Consider the following 9,630-nt stretch of genomic DNA (forward strand, 5'->3'; position numbering starts at 1 on the left):
ATGGACTTCAATATCTGTACACTAATGCGCAAAGCATGGGAAATAAACAAGATGAGCTTGAGCTCTTGGTACAGCAAACTAAATATGACATAATAGGCATCACTGAAACCTGGTGGGATAAGTCCCACGATTGGAATGTAATAATGGGGGGATACAATCTATTTCAGAGAAACAGACCAGACAAGAAAGGAGGAGGAGTGGAGTTATATGTCAGGGATGTGTATACCTGTGAAGAGATCCAAGATTTAGATCCTCAAAGCCAAAGTGAGAGCATTTGGGTCAAAATTAAGGGAGAGAAGAATAACAGAGACCTCATTGTGGGAGTTTACTATAGACCCCCAAGCCAAACGGAGGACATAGATGATGCCTTCCTGGAACAGATGGCCAAGCATGCAAAAGGAAGGGAGATAGTAGTAATGGGGGACTTCAATTACCCGGATATTTGTTGGACGTCAAACTCAGCCAAGAGCATAAGGTCAAACAGATTCCTCACTGGCATTGCAGACAACTTCATTGTCCAGAAAGTGGGAGAAGCAACAAGAGGAACAGCCATTTTAGATCTGGTCCTAACCAATGTTGATGACCTGGTTAGTGGGGTAGAAGTGGAAGGATCATTAGGCGCGAGTGATCATGCTCTTCTGAAGTTTACTATACAGCGGAAAGGAGCAGCCAAGCATACTAGGACTCAATTTCTTGACTTTAAGAAAGCCGACTTCATAAAACTTAGGGAAGTGCTGGGTGAGATCCCATGGACAACAATACTAAAAGGAAAGGGAGTTCATGATGGCTGGGAGTTTGTTAAGAGGGAGATAGTAAAAGCACAACGTCAGGCAATACCAATGAGACGGAAACATGGAAGGTGCCTAAAGAAGCCAGGGTGGCTATCTAAAGAACTTTTAACCGAATTAAGATTAAAAAAGGATGTGTACAAAAAATGGAAAAGGGGGGAAACCACCAAAGAGGAATTCAAACAAATAGCCAGCACGTGTAGACACAAAGTCAGAAAAGCTAAAGCACAGAATGAACTCAGGCTTGCTAGAGAGGTTAAAAGCAACAAAAAAGGCTTTTATGGGTATGTTCGTAGCAAAAGGAAGAACAAAGAAACAGTGGGGTCACTCAGAGGAGAAGATGGTGAAAGGCAAACAGGGGACACAGAAAGGGCTGAACTCCTCAATGCCTTCTTTGCCTCAGTCTTCTCCGATAAAGAAAACAATGCCCGACCTAAAGAATTTGGAGCAAATGATTCAGCAAAGGAAACACAGCCCAGAATAACTAAGGAGATAGTACAAGAATATTTGGCTAGTTTAGATGTATTCAAGTCTCCAGGGCCAGATGAACTGCATCCAAGAGTATTAAAAGAACTGGCAGATGTGATCTCAGAACCACTGGCAGTCATCTTTGAGAATTCCTGGAGAACAGGCGAAGTCCCGGCAGACTGGAAGAGGGCAAATGTTATCCCTATTTTCAAAAAGGGGAAAAGAGAGGACCCAAATAATTACCGCCCAGTCAGTCTGACATCAATAGCAGGGAAGATTCTGGAGCAGATCATTAAGCAAACAGTCTGTGAGCACCTAGAAAGGAATGCTGTGATCACCAATAGTCAGCATGGATCAGACTAACCTGATCTCGTTTTTTGACAGAAAATGCGGTCTTGACTATGCTACCACTCAGTGGATTTGTAACTGGCTGACTGACCGAACCCAAAGGGTGCTCATCAATGGTTCCTCTTCATCCTGGAGAAGAGTGACTAGTGGGGTGCCACAGGGTTCTGTCTTGGGCCCGGTCTTATTCAACATCTTTATCAACGACTTGGATGATGGACTCAAGGGCATCCTGATCAAATTTGCAGATGACACCAAACTGGGAGGGGTGGCTAACACCCCAGAGGACAGGATCACACTTCAAAACGACCTTGACAAATTAGAGAACTGGGCCAAAACAAACAAGATGAATTTTAACAGGGAGAAATGTAAAGTATTGCACTTGGGCAAAAAAAATGAGAGGCACAAATACAAGATGGGTGACACCTGGCTTGAGAGCAGTACATGTGAAAAGGATCTAGGAGTCTTGGTTGACCACAAACTTGACATGAGCCAACAGTGTGACGCGGCAGCTAAAAAAGCCAATGCAATTCTGGGCTGCATCAATAGGAGTATAGCATCTAGATCAAGGGAAGTAATAGTGCCACTGTTTTCTGCTCTGGTCAGACCACACCTGGAGTACTGTGTCCAGTTCTGGGCACCACAATTCAAGAAGGACACTGACAAACTGGAACGTGTCCAGAGGAGGGCAACCAAAATGGTCAAAGGCCTGGAAACGATGCCTTATGAGGAACGGCTAAGGGAGCTGGGCATGTTTAGCCTGGAGAAGAGGAGGTTAAGGGGTGATATGATAGCCATGTTCAAATATATAAAAGGATGTCACATAGAGGAGGGAGAAAGGTTGTTTTCTGCTGCTCCAGAGAAGCGGACACGGAGCAATGGATCCAAACTACAAGAAAGAAGATTCCACCTAAACATTAGGAGGAACTTCCTGACAGTAAGAGCTGTTCGACAGTGGAATTTGCTGCCAAGGAGTGTGGTGGAGTCTCCTACTTTGGAGGTCTTTAAGCAGAGGCTTGACAACCATATGTCAGGAGTGCTCTGATGGTGTTTCCTGCTTGGCAGGGGGTTGGACTCGATGGCCCTTGTGGTCTCTTCCAACTCTATGATTCTATGATTCTATGGTTCTATGATTCTATGATTCAATACTTTGCAATAAGTATTCTTGCTGCTGTTGTAGCATACATAAAGAAAGTTCTATCCTTCTTTGGCACCAATTGGCCGACAATGCCCAGAAGAAAGGCCTCTGGTTTCTTCAGGAAGGTATATTTAAATACCTTTTTCATTTCGTTGTAGATCATCTCCCAGAAAGCCTTAATCCTTGGGCATGTCCACCAAAGGTGAAAGAATGTACCTTCCATTTCTTTACATTTCCAGCATTTATTATCGGGCAAGTGATAAATTTTCGCAAGCTTGACTGGTGTCATGTACCACCTGTATATCATTTTCATTATATTCTCTCTTACATGCCGTGAACGTCATACCTGTGGTCCATAACTGTTCCCAGTCAGCCATCATAACGTTATGTCCGACATCTTGTGCCCATTTAATCATAACAGATTTTACCGTTTCATCCTGAGTATTCCATTTCAACAGCAAATTATACATTCTTGACAAATTCTTAGTTTTGGAATCTAACAGTTCTGTTTCCAATTTAGATTTTTCCACCTGGAAGCCAATTTTTTTATCCAAATTATATGCCTCCATTATCTGATAATAACGAAGCCAATCTCGCACTCTATTTTTTAATTTTTCAAAACTCTGCAGTTTTAATCTGTCTCCCTCTTGTTCCAAAATTTCCCAATATTTCGGCCATTTAGCCTCCATATTGAGCTTTTTCTGAGCCTTTGCTTCCATTGGTGACAACCACCTTGGGGTTTTATTCTCAAGCAAATCCTTATATCTTATCCAAACATTAAACAGTGCTTTTCTGACAATATGGTTTTTAAACGCTTTATGTGCTTTGACCTTATCATACCACAGATATGCATGCCACCCAAAGACATTATTAAAGCCTTCTAAGTCCAACACATCAGTGTTCTCAAGAAGCATCCATTCTCTCAGCCAGCAAAAAGCGGCTGATTCATAATAAAGTTTTAAGTCTGGCAGGGCAAATCCACCTCTTTCCTTAGCATCAGTTAATATCTTAAATTTTATTCGAGGTTTCTTGCCCTGCCAGACAAATCTAGAGATATCTCTCTGCCACTTCTTGAAACACTCCATTTTATCCAATATTTGCAATATTTGAAACAAAAACAACATCCTTGGCAATACATTCATCTTTATCACAGCAATTCGGCCTAGCAATGATAACTTCAGATTTGACCATATTTCTAGATCCTTTTTCACTTCCATCAAACATTTTTCATAGTTATCCTTAAACAGATTCACATTCTTAGCAGTCATGTTAACCCCTAGGTATTTTACTTTCTTAACCAATGTTAATCCTGTCTCCTTCTGAAACCTTTCTCTCTCCGTCACTGTTAAATTTTTCTCTAAAACTTTAGTTTTCATCTTATTCAACTTAAATCCCGCTACTTGTCCAAATTCTTGGATCAGTTCCAGTACTCTTTTGGTACTAGATTCTGGATCCTGTAATGTCAATACCAGATCATCAGCAAATGCTTTCAGTTTGTACTGTTTAGCTCCAACTTGTATACCTTTAACTGTTTGGTCCCTCCTAATCATGTTTAAAAGAACTTCCAGGACCGATATAAAAAGCAATGGAGAGATTGGGCAACCTTGTCGTGTTCCTTTCTCTATCTTAAATTCTTCTGTCACTACATTGTTCACAATTAATTTAGCCTTTTGTTCTGAATAAATTGCACCTATACTATTTTCAAAACCTTGACCAACCCCCATCCCCTGTAGATTTTTCTTCATCAAACTCCAAGAAATATTGTCAAAGGCTTTCTCCGCGTCCACAAAAATCAAAACTGCTTTAGTATTAATATTCACTTGTAACTTTTCTAGAATGTTAATTATATTCCTCGTGTTGTCAGATGGGTGCAGATATAATTAGGGTTATATGTGTGCAAAACCTAGGATCTTTTTCTGTTCAGTAATGTACGTATTTTAATAATTTAATAATTAATGGGGTCAACAACATATGCTCTCCATATGTTGCAAACTAAAACTCCCATCGTCATTGACCATTGACCATGCTGGCTGGAGCTGATGGGAGTTGGAGCCCCAAACATGTGGAAGGTGCTCTGTTGGCTACCTGACTGAAAGTATTTTTGGGTTGTGTGTGAATAAATGAAAAAGAAAGCAGGTTTAGGGTCTCAACACCACTGGTTGTGGAGCCTTATAAAGCAGTATACATGCTGCTCCACCAGTGAAGACAAAGCTATACTGGTGGGGTGGCACTTATAAGAATATAGGAAGGGCCCTGCTGGATCAGATCCAACATCCTGTTGTCACAATGGTCAACCAGATTCCTATGCAAAGCCCACAAGCAGAACCTGAGGGCAATAGTGCTTCCCCAACTTTTCATTCCCAGTCCCCAACTCACTGAGGGTTTGAGACCCATCGGCTCCCCTCACCTGGTTTAGCCAGCAGTCAAAGGCAGTCCTGAGGTGTGGCCACTGTCACATGATGACAGCTTCCAGGAGCCACAGCTAAGAGATCAGTGCAGGGTGGGGATCAAAGATGGACAAACTACCCCAGAAGAAGCACAATATGTCCCCCACCAGAGGTACTACCCAGGGCCAGATTTAGGTTTGATGAAGCCCTTAGCTACTAAAGGTAATGGGGCCCTTTATATGTCCAGCTGTCCATTGTCAACAACAAATTGTTGATGTTTTTTGTGTTGAATATATGCTATATAGTAATTTATGGACCAAACGGGTATCTAAAGTTATTTGCAAAAACAAAATATGTATTTTATCAAAGTAATTGTTGAACTTTCAAATGTTGGGGCCCTAAGCTATAGCTTGTTTAGCTTATACGTAAATCCGGCACTGGTACTACTCCTTAGCTAACACTCCATAAACCCACAAATCTGTATATAAATTAACATGTGCAACATTAATGCAAACCTGTATGCTCTTTTGTCCTCCTTTTTGGCATTGTGCAAGTCAGGGCTGGGGAGCCTTTGGCCCTCCAGATCTTGCTGGATTGCAGCTCCCATCATCCCTGACCAGTAGCCATGCTACCCAGGGCTGGTGGGAGTGGGAGTCCAATGATACCAGGAAGGCCACAGGACCAATGGCTCAGGTTTGCTGCAAGAAAACCAAACAACTCTCTGAACTGACTTTTTCCACTGGTGTCTTCTGGGAGCTTCAGGCTCCTGCCTCTGGCTAGACTCAGACCTGAGCTCTGCCCTCCACATTTCAAGTGGAGGGTGGAATTATTAACTATGGGTCTGGTGGCTCCACCCTCTTCTTGAGCTGGATGGAGTGCAAGAGATGTGACTTTGGGAGCACCCATTTGGCTTAGTCCTTCTTAGGAAATCAGGGGTGGTGGCGGCTCCAAAGAGAGATCTCCTAGTAGGGCAAGGCAGCAGGTCAACATTTGGAAGGTGCTGGGGCAGAAATGGGTACTGTAATAACATTTGCTGTTCAACTTCACATACAAAAGGCTCTGTTTGAGTAGGAGCAAGTTTATGAGACTAAGCTAGCCAAGGAGGGAAAATGGGGAGGTGGGGGAGAGGGGGAGAGGGGGAGAAAATATATTTAAATGAGGAGTCCTGCTCCTCTGTGTGGAATTTCCACTGTTTTGGAAAGAAGCAAAAAACAACAACACACACTTTAACCACATGAAAATGAAGGGAAGAACAAAGGCAGTTAGCATTTTTTGACATAATTTGTAAGGAAAGAGCCCCCCCCCCTGTGTTTTAGTTTTAAGGCCCAATTCAGTTAGGCTCAAACAATAGCAAATTTTTTTGATCAGCTAAAAAAGTCCCCCAATTAACTAGGCATTTTAAAAAGCACTAAATACAAAGAAAGGCCAAACAGCCAATAGCAAGCACCCTCCTAAGTGCAGGCATTTCCCATTTTCTCTTTCTGAGGACAGAATTAGGAAAGAGGCAAAAATTATCAGAAATTCTTTTCCTGGCTTTAAAAAATTAATAATAATCCCTGCAAAAAACTTCTCCTCGGAGAAATTCAGTCACCCACCAGAAAATCATGACATTGCTTCTCCAATTTCACTGTCCAAAGATTTGGGGCACAACAGTGGAACCAGTTTTTAATATTATTCAATGTGATTTTAAATATTGCTCAAGGCTCTCCCCCTTTCCATTTTATCCTCACAATAACCTTGTGTGGCAGGTTAGGCTGAAAGACAGTGACTGGCCCAAGATCACTCAGGGAGCTTCAGGGGAGATATGAACCAAGGTCTGTGAGGTCCTTGTCTGACATTCCAACCCAGCCTTTCTCAACCTTGGATCCCCAGATGATGTTAGACTACAACTCCCATCATCCCTAGTGAGCAGGGCCCGCAGTCAGGGATGATAGGAGTTGTAGTCCAACATCTGGGGACCCCAGGTGGATCTAACAAGACTGAGCAGGATGAGCGGGGTTAGGATCCAGTGGAGCTCTGGTTGAGTTGGGAGGTTCCTGGCACAGTTGTACTACTCCTGTGTAATGCTTGCAAATCTATATATATATTAAAAAACCCTGTCGAAATACCCATTTCACAGAAAGGAAAATGGATGATGCTTCGAAGCCCCCCGTCTGCAAGACAGACCCCCCCCCCCCGAAAAAAATGCCAGACCAAAAAACAAGCCACTCCACAAAAACCAGCCTTAAACAACCCCCAAAGTGAAATCCTCAATTTAAAAACCTGGAAGGGTGCAGGGGGGCTGAGGGTGCCATGGTCTCCACAGGCACCTAGCTGGGAACTGCAATCAGATGCTGAGATGCAAAACTCCCTTCAACAGTTCAAAGTAACAGCAGCCGGTCTCTACACACCTCTGTTTCTTACAGTTGCTAATGGGAGGCTCCAGGAGGTGAATGACACAGAAACCCAAAGAAGGCTGAAACAACAGAACAGTAAATTATTTATTTGTGGTTGGGAGGAGAATGCCTGAAACGTGGCACCCGGCCCTCTCCACTTGGCCGAGAACAATCCACTTTTGTTATCCTTTCACAAAAGAGAATTTTCCTTTCCTTTCCTTTTTTTTTTTAGGTGAGCAACAGAAAAAAGGGTTTGGATGCAGAAGTAGGTTTTGGAGAAAGGTGGAGGGAGAGGAAAAAGAAGGTGACATGGTGCTGATTTCAACCACGAATATTCTCAGCAAAGTTTCCAAAACAACTCACCGCCCCCCCCCCCAGCCCAGTCCACATCTCTTTATTCATGTCGTTAACAAATACTACAGTGTTAAAGCTGTGTATCAGGTTAATGCAGTGCAAGGGGTTTACAGAAACTAAGAACATACTGTATTCCTTAAAAAATAAATAATCAAATACAGTGTCAGAAATAATGGTGGAAAGAAAAGGTAGCCATTTTTTTACTCTGGAGCATTCTGGGGAGTCTCCAGGCTGAAATGGCTTAACAAGAATTTAAACCAAAAAGATACAACATTATAGTGTAGTGTTATAAGAAAAACTGCTCCCTTTCCCTTATGGGATATTCCAAAGCCCCTATAGAGTCCTTAAGTGGGTTCCCTATCGGTAGGAGAAAATAACAGAGGCCAACCAAAGTATATTGAGAAGTAAAGTGGCTAGTAAGCCTGATCTTTATTAAAGGAAATAAACTGTTGCCGCAGGGTCCCCACTCACCACACACAGGAGGGAGGAGAACCCCGAGCAATGGTGCGCAAGCCCCTATATAGACTTTTGAAATTGCCCACCTGTAGCCCAAGACCACCACCCCAAAACATTCATCACAGGATGCGGTTTCCAGCAGAAATTTGAATGTTGCTTCTCTCCTGTCTGCCAGGATACTTGATAAGGCCTTACTTGATTGCCTTTTCTGGGTAGCCTGGCCATTCCTTGGAGATGGTAATATCCACCCTCCCTTCCCCACAGGTGGGCGGGGTTTGCGGCACCAAGCGAGACTCACCTGGGCAGGTGCCACCCACCTGCCTGAGCTGGCCTTTGACCCGCCCTCGGCCAGGGAGGACAATGGCCGGCCGGCCGGGGGTGGGCCTAAGGCCAAAAGAAAAGAGGCTGACCCCTGAGCTCAAGCCTTTTTGCTGTTCTTCCTTCTGGGATCAAGATCAGGATCAGGAGCGTATCCAGGCGGCCGGACTGAGGTAAGTAACCGGCATTCTTTATTTTGCTTGCATTTGGGCGGGGGGGGGGGCATCGCTCCCCAACACTGCCTGCCCGGTGCCCCTTCCTACCCAGGCGGGCAGCCGGGGCTCCAGCAAGGCTGCGGCTGGGCCTGCTTGCTTTTTTCGGCAGGGGGGGGGCACCGGGAGGGCGGTGCGGGCCTGACTAGGCCTCAAAACGCAGCCTAGTCCCTTTTCCCAGCGGCGGGGGGCGGCAGCATTGCCCTCAGCCACTACCTGCTGGCCCAGGAGGGCGACACAGACCCGACTAGGCCTCAAAACGCGGCCGAGTGATGGTAAATACTTAGTTCCTGAATCTCTTCTGCATATTGATAAGTGTGTCCAGCTGAACAGATACTTGCCAGACTGTACAGTGGTGCCTCGCAAGACGAAAATAATCCGTTCCGCGCTTCTCTTCGTCTAGCGGTTTTTTCGTCTTGCGAAGCAACCCTATTAGCGGCTTAGCAGATTAGCACTATTAGTGGTTTAGCGGCTATTAAAAGCTTAGCGGATTAGCGGCTAAAAGGCTATTAGCGACTTAGAAAGGGGGGGGGAGCGAAAAAAAATCGCAAGACATTTTCGTCTTGCAAAGCAAGCCCATAGGGGAATTCGTCTTGCGGAGCGCATTGAAAAACAGAAAACCCTTTCATCTAGCGGGTTTTTCATCTGGCGGGTTTTTCGTCTTGCGGGGCACCACTGTATTTGAAAAGGGAGGAATAAGCCCCTACAGTCAAAAGTCAATTGGAAAGGTTTTCCCATTTCCTTCCTCCTTGCAGAGAAATATTTGAGGTCAATTTGGGAGAGTCAAAA

This window comes from Podarcis vaucheri, assembly GCF_965113315.1.
Source record: "Podarcis vaucheri genome assembly, chromosome: 16".
In the NCBI taxonomy this organism is placed as follows: Eukaryota; Metazoa; Chordata; class Lepidosauria; order Squamata; family Lacertidae; genus Podarcis; species Podarcis vaucheri.